Raw genomic sequence first — 19,717 nt, forward strand, 5'->3', positions numbered from 1 at the left:
GGCAGAAATTCTAGGGTCTGGGGCTAATGCATCCACTTCACTGCTCTCCCATTCTCTGTTGTAGAGGGAAGGGCAGTCATCTTGCCAGAAGTGGATGGGGGGGCAAATCCACTCCCTGGGTGGGAATCAGGGAGAGGAAAATTTTGTCCCAATATTCTCTCCCAAAATCATGGGGAAATAGAAAGCACTAACTCTGTCTGCACTGTGCTTTAGAGAGCTTGCTCTGGCTCTCCTCAGTGTTGTAGTTCTGAAACAAACATGCTTTTTTTAAGTATTCTCATCATATTTGGAAGTCAGTGTTCCAGGTCAGCCTCTAGTTATGCTACAACTTTCTTCTGCATTAGATGCTGTTGCCTGACTCCCTAGACTTCCCATCACCTCTTTGAACCAAATCGCTCCCTCCAACCACCAGGATAGAAGGGCACAGAGGGAATGTTTTGTACACACTTGCAGTTTGATGGACAGAAAAAATGATTCAGGTCTGAATAGAAGAATTTCTTAATTCTTGCCTTGCAGTGTATGTAAGGGGAAAGAAGAGGAAATGGAAGTGTCTTCTAGATCAAGGTTCTGAGATCGATCAATGCTTATAGATTTGGACTGAGGAAAAGCTCCTCCTCTTGTAAGCTGATTTTCCCCAGACCTCCCTCCCTGGTGCTTTATATGAACAGAAATTATTCCTTTTCTGCTGACCGGAGTCCCTGTCTTCCTGTGGTGTATCATCCCCACTGATTCCTGAGGTTCCATGTGGTCTCTGTGAGCATGTGAAGTCCATTTAATGGACTTCTTTAGAATCTGAATCACTGCTGCCTAGATGTTCATACCAAAGACTAGTCTCCATGAGTGCCAAAGCATATGTCCAGGGTCTCACAGCTTCCCTTCTGAAAACATTCCCATTTGCTTCTGCCATGAGCTCTGTCTTGCTGGTCAGGCTGTCTCTGCAGATCAACTCATGGAAATAGAAGTCTGGGTCCCCAGCTTCCCACTTCAGCAGACACACCCTGTAAATCCATCTAGCCCCTGCATAAGGTCACCTACACAGATGATAGGCCAATGACCAATTGCTCAGAATGCCAATGTGAGCTGTCTCCCCGCCTATATGGCACCTCTCCATCCACCTCTCAATCCTTATCTTCCAACCATCTCACCTTATGTGCTTGAACCAATAGGACCAATTCCTGGAATAAATAGCAATATCCCAAAGTTTTCAGTCTGCACATTGCAGACCCTCATTCTTCTTCTCCATCTACCCATATCCTAAGTTCACCTCATTAAAATCATACCCCACAGGGATTTTTTTTCTCTCCCATCTCTGGTCCAGCTAGCTGTGGAAGCAGGCACACTTTCCTCACCCCCTGTGGCCCCACTAAAATCTCCCCACCTTGTCCAGAGAGGGGATGAATGTCAGACTTGTATGTGTCCCCACACCCTTTCCATGGTTTTGTGCTCTTATGCCCCCAGATATAGAACACTAGGGTCAGACCAGAAATTGCCAAATCAAAGCCACAGTTGTCTGTGATGGTCAGACCCCAGGTCAGCTCATGGATGCATCTTTCAGCCCCTGGTCCTGGCCTGCAGGATCAAGCATTTGATGAGGAACCCAGAGGCCAGGCTGGGCCACAGCACAATAGTAGGCAAAACAAGTGTAAATAAACCTATTATTTTATTGAGCCTCATTATATATTTGATTTATTGTGTGCCAGGAAAGTACTGTATGAAAAAGTCAATTTGTTGGCTTTTATAATCTCATTAGGGTTTCCTTTTAAAGCATTCTAATTGGAGGTGCCATCTGTTCTTTTAAAAAGGCATCGCACATCACCACAGTAAATAATTTTTCAGATATAAGGAGCATATCTGGAGCTTTTGAGGCCAGGCATGGCCTAGCACTATAGCCTGGGGCCCCGACTAGTTCCTTGGGTGGAGCAAGGCAGCCAGGCATGAGCCCAGCCCAGCCCAGCCTGGGAGAGGGCAGTTGGGTTGGGGAGGGTGCAGGTGCTTGTTCACTTTGCAAGTGTGGTTCTCCATCCATCTAACCAGGAAACAATTGTGGCCCAGCAGGGCACAGGGAAGACCCAGCTAAGGGGGAGCTCTATCCTTCAGTGGGCATCTGCAATGTCTAGGTGGCTGTCAGGGAAAGGGAACAGTGTTGGGAGTGCCCGAGAGCCCAGACCTTGAAGTCTGGAAAGGCCTCAGACTTGGCCTGTCACCATCATCTTTAAATGTGATTATATCATCAGTTCTACTCATTCACTGACAATATTGAAGGTTTTATCAGGAATATTATGATTTAAAATGTGTTCTTTTACAAAGCTAAAATATCTATCGTGCATTAAAATTAGTATTTTTTTATGAATCCTGTTAGTCTCCTGGGACCAGCATGTATATAGTCATAGTAGTTTTATAGTGTTAATTTATTCTCAATTAATCTAAACATTTAGAGGGCATGATAGCTTTTGTAGCCTTATGTGGGCATTTCTTCATTTTCTTCTTATTCTCCCGGGAAAGCTTAGAATCCCCTTGACCTCTGAGAGTCCCTGGTAGCCTTGGGTGTCCAACATTGTTCCTTGATGAGGTTCATGGACTCAGCAGGGATTTGGGTACACCCCAACACAGTGTCACAGGGAGTGGTATGAGCTCTGAGTGAAGTCAGAGGAGGGGGGCACAGTGGGCTCTGTACCTTAGCGTATGATGTTCTTGATACCACTCTATGGACACATACCTCCCTTCTTCCTTCTCCATCATCCTCACACCTCTACTGGGATGAAGCAAAATAGTTTTATAGAGTCTTTGGCACAATGCCCGGTTCATAGTAAACTCTCAATTGATGTTAGAACTTGCTTTGGTTACATCCCTGGAAAGTGTGAAGATTACAGCAGATAGGGAAGCTTCCAGCCTGCTAGGATGTTGGAGCACTAAGAATAAAAGCGACATTCTTAGGGAGAATCCAAGTTCACTGGGCATCACAGAAGAAGCTGTGGTGTGACCCCAGACCACACAGTCACCTGGGCCTGATGGAAACAAAGAAGTGACAGCCCCTGTGGGAGCAGATGCACTGTGGGAGAAGGAGGGAGGTACAGACCACAGACCCAGCATCCCAGACGCCAGCTGCCCCGGGGGCCGAGAAGCTGGGCAGGAGAGGTGGCCAGCAAGACTGGCTTTCAGTCCTCAGGGAGCAGGGACTGGTTCAAGCCCTCAGGGTCAGACATGCTTCTACTCACAAGAGGGTCTGATGGCACAGCAAGTGTGACACGGTCAGCAGAGAGAGGAGCAGGCAGGAGAGCAGGAGACAGTGCACGGCAGAGTGAGACCAAACACCTAAATGCACATCTTTGGTTTTAAATAATTTCTAGTTTGCTGGGGGACAAAATGGAAAGGAGGAATTTATGAGGCAGGTGAAAATAGATAATTATGCCTTATAAAATTGCGGTCTGTGAAAAACTATGCAGAAGGACTGGTGTAAAAATAATTTCCTGGTTACATTTCTGACCACAAAACCCTTTTTTCTGTCACCCTCATGGAAGAAACTTTGATGGATCACAGAGACAAGCTAGTGCTTCTCTTTGTTTCTTTATTTCTGCTTCAAATGCCAGTGGGTTTCCCTCTGCAGATTTAGATCATAGAAATGTAATGAAGGGGCTTCGGAGATCGTAGTTTCATCCTCTGGGCCCATCTGCCGTCCCCTCACGAGAGCCCTCTGGGGTTGCCTGGTGACCACCTTGACCCACCTCCTGACTCACGGGTGGCGGCCGGGAAGCTGAGTGGTGAAGCAGGGTCTCCTGGATGTGGATCCCAGCGGTGTGCCCTGGTGCCCAGCACAGCCTGTGAGAGCAGGAGCTCCTTATAGGAGGGAACTGGGCATGATGGAACTCAATGTCAGGAGCTTGTGAGAATTACCAGACGGAGGTCAGTGCAGACCCGAGGTGAAAGCTTGGGTCTGCCTGCCTCCAATGCCATGAACTCACACTCGGTGAGAGGTAAAATTTGGCACGTTGCTTAGGAAGTTGCTGCAGATGGCCATGGCAATGGTGATCTGCTTTCACTCTTGAATCAACCACCCCAGAGAAAGATAGGAATCCATTCTTCCCTCTGCCTTCTCGGCACATGCCAGTTTGTCTCTCCTAAGCTCCTGCTTTACCTTTAAGGTACTCCTTCTTCTCTTTCATCCCAACCATCCCAGGGCAGCAGGGTGGTCCCTGTGACACGGGGGTTATGGACTGCCCAGTGTGGCACTGCCCAGACCCTGGTCTTCCCTGGCAGGCTAGGTGAATTGGAGGAGGACACCAGGCCCCAGAGGGTGGGGAGGGCCTTGGGATGGCAGAAAAAGAAGGAAGTTCCTCTGCAGCCAGGCCTGATGGTCTTTGGGCCACTGTGAAAAGTCTGTGAGGACATAGGCTCATAAACCTTCTCTGACCAGCCTTGAGGCCTGCTGGACCACGCTCTTCAAGATCTCCTGTGATGTTTTTTTCTTTATAGCAGTGGTGTTTAAATGCAGTCCCTGGGCAAGCAGCCTCAACACCACACAGGAACTAGTTAGAGATAAAATTCTCAACCCCTCCCTAGGCCCACTGAATGAGAAACTCAGAAAGTAGAGGTGTGGGGGAGACAGCAATCCTAGTTTTTAACAAGCCCTCTAGGTGATTCTGAAGCATGCTAAATTTTGAGAACATCGCTTTAGAATTAGGTTGTTTCTCTGTCCTCTGCTTTATGGCTCCTGGGGGAGAAAGGCCATCAAGTGAATGTCTGCAGACTGGAACCACGGGGCCTCCCCCTCCCCATTTGTGCCCTGTATATCAGGCTGGAGAAAGAGGGACAGAGACTGTAAATACCTGCATGTGGAAGAGCAGGGGTGGGGTGTAATATGAGTGTGCATGTGTGAATATGCATCAGTGGTTGTGTGTTTTGAGGGAAGGTCTCACTAGTTCTCAGAAAACCCCCCACTTGTCCTGGCCCAGTGTTTACGTCATTCTCACTTTTGGGTGGTTAGAGCAGTGTGGAGACCTCCAGGGCACCACATTAGTTGGGGCTGCAGGCAATGATGAGAGATGGAAGAGGGTAGAGGTCAGGGAGTGTGGCCTGATTAGAGTGGGCTCAGGGAGGGCTGAGAGAGAAACTGAGGCAAAAAGAAATTGAATGGTGGGGCTCACTCACCCCAGCTCAGAGAGTTGGGCAGGGAGAGAATATAAATGGGTGAGGAGCTCATAACTCGGCTGGTCTTCCACCCCACTCAGCAGGAACTAAGCCAGGAGGAAACCTTTATGGTTGTCCCTGAAGACCGACAGGGTAGGGAGGTCCCCCCGAATCACAGACATGCCACCTGAGTCATAGCTCATCAATTGGGGACTGCTTGCTTGTCTACATGCCCACTTTAGGGATGATCTTTTTTTTTTTTTTTTTTTTTTTAAGATTTGAGAGAGAGAGAGAGAGAATGAGCAGTGGGGAGGGACAGAGAGAAAGAGAGAGAGAGAGAAGCAGACTCCCTGTTGAGCAGGGACCCCGATGTAGAGCTCAATCCCAGGACCTAGAAATCATGACCTGAGCCAAAGGCAGGTGCTTAACTGACTGGGCCATCAGGGCTTCAGGAAGAGACACACTGTGTATCCCATTCTATAAGTAAAGGACTACTTAATTTTACTCTGATACGTGATGTTGCCCATGAAGATACAACATCTGTGTTTTTGTGAGGGAGGAAGGCTGTGTTTTCCTTGAGGCAAAATCCTGATAAGGGTCACAGATGAACAAGAGTTGTAGGACAAGCTGTCCTGCTGGATGCCTGGATTTGACTGGTTCATCCACTTAGGTGCGGATTTGAGGGACTGTGACAACCAACGAAAGCTATTTATAACTGTCGCTGCCATTTCCAGAAGGGTCAGCTCTGCCTTTGTAAACACACTTCCACACTTCTATCATCTACAATTTCCTTTCACAGTTGTTGACCTGAGTGGGTCTAACCCTTAGGAGGCATCAGAGAGCTCAAAGTTTTAAGCTGACAGCCAGGGACACGCTACATTTCTGTTGTGGCTTTTCATCATGAGGGTGTCTGGAGTCACAGATTGTTAACATTCGGAGCCGCCTTCAAGGTCCTGCCATCCAAATCTGTCCTCAGTGTCAACCTCTCTCTCCAACAACCTGAATATTGTGACGACAGACAGCTGATAGATTTTGCAGGACAGCTCTGTTCCATTGCCAAGCAGCCGTCATCCATCAGTGAGGAGCCTTCTGGCCCTTGGGTTGGGGCCTGTCTTCTTCTCCTCCTCCCCATTGGTCGGCCACTGAGGACCAATGTTCTGCAGGCCAGCAGCTACAGTGTTTAAGGACAACTTCCTCATCCTTCCTGAGTCACCTACTTTAGGCTAAACACCTGTTATGTTGTCTATTCCCCAAAGCACATGATGTCCTAAACTCCACCGTCTGAGCTGGCCTTTTCTGAATCTCCCACATTTATCAAAAAAGCTCTCAAGATGTGGTGTCGTAGCCAGAAAGAAACGTGTGACCCTCACCTAAGAGCACGGTTCAGTGGAAATGTGATGGATCTTCTCCTGTGCCTGGGATACTGTTGATTGTTTACGGGGGTTGCAGTCCTCATGCTCTAGCTCCTACCAGATGTTTGGCCACCACACATCGAGGGGTTTTGTTCGTCCCTTTGGGAAATGCTGCCTATTTGCATCTTTTTTTTTTTTTTCCTGCACTGATGAGTGTGACTTCAGAAATGTGTCTTTTGGACCTATGCATAGTGCTCTTTCAAGTCTGGATTATTTTGAGTGCGATTTTTGTTATCTTCCAAATGAGAAGTATTAGCCTAATTGTTAAGAGTGTGCCTGGGTTCAAGTCCCGCTTTGCTGTTTGCCAGCTGTGTGATGTGGGGCAAGTGCTATGGCTTCTCTGTGTCTTCATTTTCTCATCCATAAAATAGGTAGAGTATTGGTGTCTGCCTCACCGTGTTGTCAAGGGTATAGCACCTGTCATAATACTATTTAGAATGCAGTTTGGCATACAGGAAACACTCAATGAAAATAAGCTATTTTATTTTATGGCTATTATTAGAGTTGCTTACCCTACTTTGATGCTATTTGCAAAGCAGCTAAAACCCAAGCAGCAGCATTATTATCATTTAGCTAACATTTCCTCCTTTGGTACACAGGGTTTGTGTACTTTTTTCAGTTACCATTGTTGAAACCTAGGCATACTCTTTTTCTCTGCAGGCTCATAAACATTTGGAAAAAGAAACAATGTCATTTGGCCTGACTTGTACTTAGAGACAAACGCTGGTTCTTGTCACTCTTTGTGTGAGGCTCACAAAGCACCGCTTTAACTGTGAAGTTTCAGAAGGAGGAGGGGATTGTGGTAAAATGTAGTCATTTAATCTGTTCTCTTTCATTGAAAATGTGAACGAAACCGTCCACCCTGTGGCTCTAGGACCCTGTTGTGTCATGAATGCTCCTTAGCAGTCTTCAGGCAATGACTCTGATGCCAAATTTGCAAGCTCTGGTCCTAGATGGGGCTGGTCTGAGATGCATGTTGGAACTTGATGGTAACTGTAGCTCATGGTTCTTAAGTATTCCCTGCTCCCAGTTCTTCGCCTCAGGGGAGAAGGCAATCAGAAAGAGGTGGCTTTACAACCTCTGTCCTCTGCCACTATCTCTGAATATTCTGTACTTGTTAGAGCTATTCAGGTATAGGATGTTCTCTGTCTGCTGGACAGGAAGCTCGTTGACATCCTGGCCTGATCTTTTTTTTTTTTACCCTCTTCTATACAGTAGTTGCCCAACATAGTCAAGTGGTAAGAGCCCTTCTGTTGGAATCAGATAGACCAGGGTTAACTCTTGACTCCATGCTTCCCTTGCAATATGGCTTTGGGTAAATTACCTAACCTCTATGAACTTTCATTTCTTTTCTGTGAAATGAAGATACTGTTTGGTTTTGTCCCCATTGTGATGATGTATGTAAAATAACTACCTCAGTATTAGACATATGGTAAATGCTCAATAAGTGATTGTCCTTATTTGGTTGTTATAAATAAGGACAAGAGGTGAGCCTGGGTCATATCTCAACTGCATAGTCCAAAATAGGAACAGAATAAAAGTGTGGGGGAAATGGGCATTTTACAGCAAATACTCCTGGAGAGCCATCCTAGGTTGGCCGAATGGTGACACCATCACCCCATCTCCACCCGATGGAGATGTGATAATGTGATCACAAATCTGTGTATCATTTGTGCAGACCACTTTGGTCCTCAGTCGTCACAGGTGCTCCCCAGATGGCCTCCTGATATCCTCTAGTCTCCCCTCTTCCATCTGTGTAACTTAGTATCAGACCCTGATCCAATTCTGACACCAAGTCAGAGGCCAAGTTCAAGTGTCATAGTGGGGGCTAGGATGTATCTCATTCCCAGACTTCTGGCCACTGTTGTCTCTATGGCCACTTTTTGAGGTCACTACTATCAGTCAGCCCAGGACCCATATGGACCACCCCCCACAACCTTGATACTGACCATTGACCTTGTCTAAGAATTGGGTTTGGAATCTACCTTTAATTCCATAATGGGCGAGTGGGGGGCAGAGGGTGTCCCTGGCTCCACCTCTCTTTCATTCCATGGCCTTCCAGTTGCCATCTTAGAAACCTGGTATCAGCCAGTCCTTTCCCAGACCAGAACTGTGACCTTCCAGATTTTCTGGTTTGGGAATACATGTGAATGTGGCAAGGAAGCCAGAACCAGAGACCCACATATATCACCATGGCTTCACTTGTGTGTGACAGAGACCAGGACACCCAGTGTCTTTGACTGTCACCAAAGATTTAGAAGGAAGCCACTTTCCATTTAGTGTGAAGGTAGATTACTAACATTGTCCAGGGAACAAAAGCCACCTGAGTAATTAGTGGAAGTATACAGAAGACATCCTTGTGATGCCTGCCAAGTGGGCTTCTGAATTGTGTGGCAAGGTGGATGAAGTGAACAAAAATGGGTCTCATTGTCAGTTTGGGTATGCCCATGCCCTCTGAATTATGTGTGGCATAGGACTGGGTTGTCAGCATTTTGTAGTGATTTATTTTGTAACTGTGTGCCTGGTGCCTTTAGAAACTTTCCACACAATTGGCTGGAAAGTACCCAGTCGGAGCCAGACACCTGAGAACTATTATGTTATAGGGTTGGCTGTGGGCTTCAAGGCTGGCCTCCGCAATGGATAAATGATCACGGATGCCTTTGCAGAGAAAGAGCAGGCTACAATCTGAAGTCAGCCTGTGGAAGGGCCAGGATTCCCTCCAGCCTATGCCAGAGACCACCTCCATCCACTCAATCAACAGTGCTCTGACTCTGAAGTCACATCAGGAAGAGTGGCTTATCTCAGGGGCTAAGGGCAGAGGGCCAGAGGCTGCCTGGACACAAGGGTCCCACTGTCTTCCCACTATATTCTATAGAGAGAAAATCAGGGCAGTGGTAGTAGTGGTATGCTGTCCTCTGCATGGCTGTGGACTCAGACTTGGAGGAGATGCCCAAGGCGGCCTTTTGAGCAGCTCCTCTGGGTCACCTCTGAGCTCTGTTCACCTTGAAAATGGGGACAAAGGCTGTTCAATTGTGCTGTCTGGAGTGAGGCCTTCATGGCATCTGTGTAGTGAGATGAAGCTTGGTACGAGCTGGCTGTGCTGACCAGACGTATGCAGAAGGTGGGTGGTTTGGCGGGGGGCAGGTGGGCTGTGGGCAATGGGAAGCTATGGTCACTGCCAAGCCCTGACAGTGCTCAGTGAGCACAGATGGAGGGCTACTCGGTTCCTGTAAAGAGCACGCTGTCTACTGGCCAGCAAAGGGGGACTGTGTGTGAGGTGAGAATTTGTTTTTCTTGTGAGTGAAGGGCAGTCTTCGCGCCCAGGCTCTGTGCAGAGCTCTAATGAGGGTAGCTGTGCCCATACCTGCAGCCCCTGCTCAGGCCTTAGGGCCAAGGCCTCTTCTGAGCAGACCTCACGTGCTGTGTGCCATGGCACTCCACTGCCATGCCGGCTACAACAGATTAGATTGGGAAGGTAGGTGCCTGACAAGACAAGATAATAGCTGGCGCTGAATGAAGTCTCACCACATGTGAGGCATTGTGCTGAGTCCCTGATGTGGATCTCCTCAATCAACCTCACAGAATATAAGCCAGGTACCACTGTCATTCCCCATTTATAGGTGACAGAACCGAGCTCCAGAAGGGCTTGCGCGTAGGTGAGTGAGTAGGCCTCACTGGCTGGGTTCAGGACTCTTTCCCTTCAGTGTGAGGCTGCTTCCTTCAGGAAGGAGGACCTCTGCTTCTGAGGTGGCATGTCACCAAACTAATGACACCCCACTTGAGGCAGTGAGGGATCACACTTCATCGTCTCAGACTCGTCGTGTGATCTATATGATGGTGTCTGTGAAGCCTGTCTTCTGCGAGGCTGGGGCAGAAAGAATTGGGCAGGGGAGGCACCAGTGTCCTCTGCTGTGGACCCCTGGGTGAGCGTTCGGGCTGACTCCATCGTTTCCCTACTATACACAGTCCTACTGCAAAAATGCTCACACAGACCTCAGTAGGGTGGGGCAGGGGGCGCACATACGCTGGTATTTGTGGAGGAAATTCACCTAGAAAAAGAATTGCTGGGCTGGGGGGCACATGCACGCAGAAAGCCAATCAGTATTACCCCAGTGCTCTCCCAAAGGACTCATGGGTATAACCCGTTTATACCCTGGCAGGAGTGTACATCTTACTTCTCCATACATGGGCCAGCTTTTACTTTTTGCTGATTTGACTGATCTAGTAATTTTGACTAGTATTTCCCTAATTATAAATTAGTCTGTATTTTTCATATGTTTCTTGACCAATTTATCTTGTCTTCTGGGAATTAACTGTTTATAACCCTTGCCCTTTTTTCTATTTAAAAACATTGATTTCTAGATGCCCATTAATTATATGTGACATCTGTCCCCCCAGCCCTCCACTGATTTTTAACTCTATATATGGGCATAGCATTTTGTTTGGTTTTGTTTTGTTGGTCATATTGATGTTTTTAATTTTTCAATTCAAACCTGACCATCTTTTTCTTTCTGGTTTTGGAAATTTGTGTAATGACTTTTGCCTGAGTTTTGTTTATGTCCTTCCACTCTAAGGTATAAAAACAATCTCTTATATTTTCTTTCAATTCGTTATATAGTGTTTAGGTTTAGCTCTTTCCTCCATCTGGAATTTATTTTTGTGTAGCATGTGATACTGGTGTTCTTACACCTTATTAAAAATAACATCCCATCGACTCCACCTGAATTGTCCACATGTTAGTGAGATGCCTCTTTTATTATCTACTAAATGCCTGTATATGCTTATCTTTATTTTTTTCCATCAAAGAATGTTCTGTTCGGGCATCATTTCTAATCTGTTCTAAAGATGGTCGCTTTATAAACATTTGAGTAACTTGTAAATCAAACCCCTACGTATTACTCATTTGTCAAAAATGTCTTGCCCATTCTCAAACATTTTTTTCTTCAAGATGAACTTTGAAATCAGCTTGGCTCATTTCATTAAGCAATCCTATTAAATTGAGATTGGGATTGCATTGAATATATGGATCACTTTGGGAAGGTCTGTCATATTTATGATATGCCTCTCCATCCAGGAGCATGGTATTCAAGTCTACTTTTGTGCCCTTGAGTAAAGTTTTATAGTTGTCTTCATGCAAGTATTATTATATAGGCCTTGTGAGACTTAATCGTATGTACTTTATGGGTTTTGTGGCTATTGTGAGTAGGTACTTTCCTTCATTATATTTTTAAATAGGTTATGCTTATCCTTAAGAGATGACTCCCTTGTGGTGGGAATAGTGAGCTTCCCATCAATGGAGGAATCAAATGGAGGCTGGCCAACCACGTAGGGACTGCAGAGGGCATTCACCACCAGGGGCACACTGTGATATGCAAGGTTTCTTTCTCTTCTAAGAATAAGTGTGTCTATGAAGTGTCAGAATGAGGACTTGATTTTGGATGACCCATAACTTTCTGGGAGGATTATCTACTTTCTCAGTTTCTCTTTTTGTTGCCCTGACCTTGAGTTGTTGTTTTTGGAAACTGGATCTTTCCCGTATCCCTGGAGAGAGGCGGCACAAGTTTCTTTTAGAACTGAAAGGGACAACGCCTGGAAGATTCTTCTGTGTATTCCCAGGGAAAATCGAATGAATAATCCATGAGTCCAGGGCACGTATCTTCACCAGCCTTGTCAGTCAGTGGTTAGTTGGCTGTTTTACAGGTGCCCATCTCCCCTGCAGAGTTTTGAACTCCTTAGGGCAGATGTCAGTGAATTTATGAATAGCACAATCTTATACACAAGACACAGCACCCAGTGGTGTATCAATAAACGTGTCTAGATTGATCAGTCACACATCAATGAAAGATTAGGCCCAGAGAGTGTAAGGGACCTGCCTAAGGTCACACTATGGCAAAGCTGGCACTCAGCCCTGATCTTCTCTTTGTGAGTCCACTACATCTTTCAGGACTCCACAAGGCTTCTGAGCCTCGTTTTAGGGCAAGGAAAGAGATCGTGAAGGCCAAACCTTTAGGATGACGTAACCTATAGCTTTCCTTGACTCAGAGTGTTCCCAAGGAACATGTAGAAGAGAGTCATTTCAAAGCTTCCCTCTCCCTGGCCTCACCTTTGACCACAAATAGAAGTTCAGCCATGTGTACCTCCTACATGTAGGCAGTTGTGTGAGACATTCCTACTAAAATAAGCTGCCTCCCCAGGTACAGGCATCTCAGCCATACTCTGCGGCCTTATAGAAACTAGACACTTGGGCTCCAGCTCAGACCAGGTAGAGAGGCTGTCTTTTTTCCCAGAAAGTGAAATCCACCCCCTCTCTCCCAGACAATTAGCTCTATTGAAGCAGGAGAAACAAGAAGTACTTTCTACCAACATTGGTGTTTGGTGAAATGTATAACACTAGGTTCTCCAATTCTCCTGAAATCCCTCCCAGCAGGGTCCCTCCTTGTTTTGACTAATCATTTCTTCTTATTACTAACTGTTATGATTAGGAGAACTGCCTGAGTACAGGCCCAGTGTTTCCAAGACCCTAATGAGCAACACGTGCAGACTTGCTCAGCTGAGCGCTGGAGCCACTGTTGCTCTGTCTCTATAGGGAAGCCACTGAAACAGTTCAGGAATAAGAGCTTCCTGCCACCCTGAGCACCCCCTCCCCACACCCCTACATCCAGCACTTGGCTGCATTGGCATCACTCCTGCACCTGGGTGGAAGAGTTGCTAAGGATGAGCTTTGGGACTGGCCAGGCCTGTATTCAAGTTTTGATTCCACCACTAACCAGCCTCGTGACCCAGGCAAGCTCCTTAATGTCTCTGAGCTACAGGGTCCTCATGTTTAAAGTGGGGATAATATTTCTACCTCATCGAATGTTGAGAAGATGAGATTTTATTAAATAACATGTCAAAATACCAAAGAGCATATTTTGCATCTAGGATTTGTTATTAAAACAAAACTTGGAATTCCATACAGAACACCACTGAATGGGAACTAAAGCTCTGCTCACTCAGATGATCCCTGTAGAAATCTACTTTAGGAAAATAGCCGGCCTTAATCATCAGGCCACTTAGTGGCATGAAGCAAGTGAGTTCCACCAAATCAGTGCCTTGTCCTTCCGACTTCCATGCAGATGGCACAGGTGTCTGTCCACAAGAAGCCTAGGTTTAACCACTTCCAAAGGTGGCATAAAATTATCTCTGGGAACATTGGGATCCAGGGATGTTAGGAAATGTAAAGCAACATGACTTCCCCAGCTTTCAGCTACCTCTTCTCCTTGCCTCAGAAGGACAGCCTGCATTTTGAGGGGAGTAGTCAGGGTGCCAGCTTGCAATGGGACAGGTACCACTCAGCTTTCTAGCCCTGCTGCCTCTTTGGAAGGGGCACTCAGAACTTTACACACTATCATCTTCACATTTTAAGCTAACAGTATTCCAAATGTCTGGTGCTCATCACTCACAGATTGTAGACCGTTCTCATTCTTTTTGTAGGGATCCCAAGCCTCTCTAAGCTTCTACTATTGAGTGAAGGATTCCTCACTAGTCCATTTCGATGCCCCTACTTTGCACCAGGTCTCTGATAAATTATTTGTGGTTTTCTGATATGGCCTCAGACAGCCACCCCATATCCCCCAGTGAGAAAACCTGACAACTCCTGCTGCTACTGACTCCTCCTATTATGGTGTTATTGGTGCCTGACATAGAATTTTAGGAACTGCCCCACTGTCACCCATGGCACCTCTCTGAGGGGGTCAGGCCGCGAGCAGGCACATGCCCCTCTCCAAGGTTCTGAACCAGCACGCACACCACATCACAACGCTTTCCTCTAGGACAGTGGTCACTCTTGTCCACTCTCTCCCAGGAATTCTACACCAACTGCAGGAAGGATGGTGTCTTGGGAGGGGAGAGACAGGGAGAGAGATAGAGCTGAACTTAAGCTGGGAAGTGTCATGGCTACACATGGCACCTAAAAGAATAGGGGTTTTTTTTGTTTGGCATCGTTTTCGAATAACCAGTTACCAAAGAAGGAACCACAACTGAACATGAAACTGACTTCATATTTATTCGATAACTTTACCATCTTTCTGATAGTTGCAAAATTTCCCTCTTTTGGCTTATGTCCTGATTTCAGCCCCGTATCCTGTGTTGAGAGCAAAGGTATAACAATCAGCCTGACCTGGTTTTCTACCTATTTTGCCTCCATAGAAGACCTCATCATATATCTACAGCCCCATTTCCATGTCTGTCTGTGTTTCTTAACTCCTATCTATCTCTCCATAAAATCTCAAAGGACTTTCCCCTTTCTCCAGGAAGCCTCCCAATTATTCAGACATGGCTCCTTAAGTAACGGCTCAGAGTGAGCAGTAAATAAAGAGATGTCCCAACAGTACTGTCATTTTTTATAATTAATCCTGGACCACCCCACCCATGTCTTCCTGGGCCCCCACACCATGCTTTTTGCACCATCCCTACCCCTGATGTCATTTTCTGATCTCCCTCTCTATCCCTTCTTAACCCTTAACCCACATTAAAATATGCAGTCAGTTTTCCAAACTACCATCTTGACTCTTCTGAACCACAAGAACATTATCTCTGCATTATTTTGTCTTACTATATTTAAGAGTCTTGAGTATCAACTGTCCTTGGCTCATTCCCTGTTCCTATTCCAACCCTTTCTCATAAAGGAAGATTGAGTAGAAGATATAGTTTGCTGTGGGAGTAAAAGAGGGGCTTCCCTGCCCACAGGGTGAGGGAGAACAAACAAGCCCAGGTAACATGTCAAGGCCAAACCACCCTTGGGAGGTCAGGGGGCAGATATATAGGTGCACAAAGGAGTTAAAAAGAGCTGGATCCATTCTGGCATTATAGCCTCATGCCCAAGATTAGGCTTCTCTTCCTTCCTGGATGTGCTTGCTGGGGTTAGGGGACCTAAATTGTATAGACTGGAGCACAGAGCCTCCAAAATGTTCTCCTCTCATATAGCTCCAACCTGGTGACAAGGCCCCCAGATGCCATCTCCGAATATTTTGTTCTACATTGATCTTACCTTTCCCCAGACATCTGTAACTCTTTGTGTCTGTATTACTTACTTTGATCCTTACCTGTATGTGTCCACAGTTCCCACTACTCCATGAGTGGGTGGGGGGCTCACCTCACTAGAAAGCATCTGGGTTCACCAACATCATGGGCTGAAACCTAAGTATCTTCATGGCTTTCAGTGTCCAGCACAGTTCTGGGCATGGGGTCTCTGCCCAAGGAATGAGGGGCTGCACAAGGTCAGTCTTTATTGGATGAATGGTTTGGGGTTCCAAATCATCTAATAATGACAATACTACTAATAATAGCAGCTGATATTTACGGAGTTCCTCTGTGTACCAGCCACACAGCTAAACTCTTTGGGTGTATTTTCTCATTAAATCCTCAAAACTACAACTTTTTCAGATGAGAATATTAAGGCCTAGCAATTCGTCTTCTCAAGGTGCACCCACAAGAGAATATTTTTGAACTTGGTTGCTGTGAACATCTAGTGGGTTCACTGGTTAGATACAAGGAACTATAAGTCCCTGGGAACCTCTGAAAAATGATGTGTGTATTCAAGAATTTGTCCATTTTTCTGGGGAAAATCTTCATTGCTTTCATCAGATTCTTCAGGGGGTTGTACACACAATGTGGAGGAGCCCATCGTTGGCCTGATGCAGAGCAGCATAATCTCAGCCTGCACTTGGGGTCTCCCTGGAAAGTTTTACCTCATCATGGTTGCCACCCTCACCAGCTCCCCTTGGGGAGGGATGCAGGGATGTAGAACCTGGCTGCAGCAGTATAGTTAGCTGGACCCTGCCTGGTTGGCATCTTGGACCAGACTGAAGTTCACAGCTAAATTCTGAGACCAGGAAGTTGGCCTTATTAAGATTCCTGATAAAGGAATTGGCTTTTAGGGCTTACCTATCTTCAGCAGATTTTCCCTCTGATTACTCAGGAGTGCTCTTATTTCCAGCTTAATGCCTACAGATACACTCACCCACTCTCTCCCACCCACCCTGGCTCTCCATTTTTCTAAGAAAAAAAAATCATCTGGCCTAAATCACATTAAGAAGCAGGAGATTCTATCTCAATATGGCAACACTTGGGCCAATCCTATGTCTCTAGAAGGATCTTTTCTGTTTAACTCTTTGAGTTCCCAATACCAACCATACTATGCAGGCTGAGCCAACCCCTTGGCCACATTCTGGAAGACACAGAGCCCCATCCCCATAACCCAGGACCTACCATGCCCTTCCCACTTAAATCAGCTCAGTGGTTTTCCCATCTTTTAAAAGGACTGAGTCTCTTTAGCCTTTTCACAGGAAGCTTTCATCAGTAGTAACCGTGGCAACAGATCAGAGAAGCTTCAAAAAGCCTGTCTGTATGTAATTAAGAAAAACGAGGACGTGGACGCAAGAGCAGTGAGCTTACACAAGGAGCCTGTGGCTCTGAGCCCTGCCACTGCACGCACTGAGGGCTTTTGCTGACGGAGATGACAGATTTTCTTCTCCCTCTGACTTCCCTCTTCACTCCCCCTTTTAGCGTTTTTGTGTGGTTGTCTCAATTGGCCTGCTTCCTGGGGATATTGCTGGGAACTCTGGTTCTGGAAAGATACTCCCTGCAGGGCTAGGGCCTCAAACCCAGGGAGGGCAGCTTGAATGAGCAGAGGTGGTTCAGCACCTTTCCCTTGGGAGGTTTATTCAGAGGCTAAACCTGCTCTGGTCAGGCTCTCCAAGTACAGGAGAGGCAGAGCAGCCTGCTGGCAGGGACATGCCCTCATCATTAGGCCAGTGGAGCAGAGACCAGGGACCATTGGTGTTTAGCCACCCAGACATTGGGCCCTGCCTTGTCCTGCCCGGGGCAGACCTCCCAGGAAAAGGAGCAGGAGCTAAGCATTGTTGGGAGGCAATCTTAACCTGGTGACTGTTTTATCTCTCAGCACTTATTCTTACTTGAGTCATCTAATTTTCTCGATGTTTTCCTTCTTTCCTATCTGTTTTCTCTTACCACAGTGTAAGATCTATGGGAGCTGAAGCTGATCTGTCTGGCATTTCTCCTAACCCCTGAGTGCCTAGAATAGCACAGAGTATTTGTTAAAGGAATGAATGAGCAGATGATGAGTAGGGAACAGGATCCCAGTCATCGCTTGTGGCTCATGCTTGGGCCACCTCCACAGGTGTGCTCTGCGATCCCAGGCACTGTGCTGGACTCCAAGATACCAAGACACACCGTTACTGTGGAGGATACGTAGCAAGGCATATTGGGTTCTCCCAACTCTCCTTGAAAGGAAAGGATTAAAGGATTCAGATATATGCAACCAGGGACTCAATAACCATGGGCCCTAGAGGCCCCCATTCATGCCTCACAGATACATTTCTCTGGAATGTAGCCATGAATGCGAAGGGGGCAGTAGTTGCTTTATATGAAGGCTATTTCTAAATAAACATGAAAAAACCTTCCTGGAGATGCACCACTTTTCTTCCTGAGTGGGAAGCAGACTTGGGGCAGCATCAAATGAAGTCTTCCCAGATGCCATGGACACCACTGGATTAGGGACAGGGAAGGCGTCTTCAAACCAGCTCCTCCCTTGCCACCTTTATGTCACTAAAGCCTCTACCACTCAGGGTCACAAGCAGTGAGTCCTCACTGCGGCCATGTCTGTACCCTCCCTCTTCCCCACAGCAGGGCATCTCACATTGGAGTGGGGTGCACACATATAATCTTAAACCATGTATCCTGAGCAGAGGTCAAAATCAGGTACAAGGGTTTTGCTTCCCCTTGGCAAAGAGCAGGGGCCTGGGAACCTTGGAGACAAGCCAGCCACAAGCTCCTGCCCACCAGGAGGCCACTGTGTGGTGAGGACAACACAGAGGAAGAGGTCATCACCAGGCAATGGTGGAATCTGTGTTAGCATCTAGAAATGAGCTTATGGAATACCAGGGGTGGAGGGTATATGACTGGAGGCATCAGTCAAGCCTCCTGGTGGAATGAGTGCTAGATCTTAAAGGGTGTCCAGGAGTTCACCAAGAATATAAAGAGGAAAAGAATTCCAGACGGCAGAGAACACTGTGCAGAGGCTCAGGGGCATGAAGAGAGTTTAGTGTGCACAGGAAATCACAGGAATCTTCCTATTGGCCACGATGTAAGGGCAATGGTCAAGTGGCCAGGGGTGAGATCGTGAAAGACACAACTGCATGGGGACTTGAAGGATGTGGATAGGAGGGTAGATTTTGGGCCTTTGGGGTTTGAGCAGGAGAACACTATGATCTCATGAACATTTCAGAACTCATGCTCTGGCAGGAGAGAATGGATAGGAGGGATGCAAAACGATGTGGGAGGATTTATGAAAAGGCTGCTGCTATAGCGCAGAAAGGTCCACAGGGCCTGTAGTTCTGAGGTGGTGGAGGTATTGAGGAAAGGAACGTTCTGAGGAAAAAGAGGTGGGGCATCACTGTGGTGACAATCCATCTGCGGGGGACACAGAAGATGTGACTGTCAGGGTCTGGTTGGTGATGACTCACGGTGTCAAGGAAGGGAAGGGCTGAATAGGTGTTCCCTGCATTAATCAGGTAGGAGGCCACAGGAAAAGTGGACGTGGTGGGAGGAGTGGGGAAGTAACCAGGCTGCACGTGGCTGAGCAGGGAGAGAAGAGAGCCTCCACTTTGGAAAGCTCAGCCAGAGAGCAAAGAAGAGAGAATGTCAATGCAGAAAGATGCCAATGACAGCGTTTTGGTTTTAAAATGGCAAAAATGGGGGCAGGCTGGGTGGCTCAGCAGTTTAGTGCTGCCTTCAGCCCAGGGCCTGATCCTGGAGACTTGGGATCGAGTCCCACTTCAGGCTCCCGGCATGGAGCCTGCTTCTCCCTCTGCCTGTGTCTCTGCCTCTCTCTCTCTCTCTCTCTCTCTCTCTCTCTCTGTGTCTCTCATAAATAAATAAATAAATAAATAAATAAATAAATAAATAAATAAATCTTTAAAAATAATAAATAAATAAAATGGCAAAAAGAAATGGAGGTTAAGCAGAGCAGTGGAGTCAGGGGAGAGGCTGAAGTTGAAAGTCATGGGGGACAGGAGATACTTGAAATGGGGAGGCCTCCAAAGGGTAGGAAGGATGGGTGGCCACCCTACTGGGCAGTACCTATCCCTGCTCCGTCACCCAAGGCTGTTCCAGTGAGAGCC

The 19,717-nt window shown here is 46.8% G+C and overlaps 1 protein-coding gene across 3 annotated transcripts in view; it reads left to right on the forward strand.

The window, feature by feature from the left end:
• EPHB1 (EPH receptor B1) overlaps nucleotides 1-19,717 on the forward strand; it is a 474,596-nt gene that overhangs the window by 334,421 nt on the left and 120,458 nt on the right. The window lies entirely within an intron of this gene.

The sequence above is a fragment of the Canis lupus genome, chromosome 23 (assembly GCF_011100685.1).
Source record: "Canis lupus familiaris isolate Mischka breed German Shepherd chromosome 23, alternate assembly UU_Cfam_GSD_1.0, whole genome shotgun sequence".
In the NCBI taxonomy this organism is placed as follows: Eukaryota; Metazoa; Chordata; class Mammalia; order Carnivora; family Canidae; genus Canis; species Canis lupus.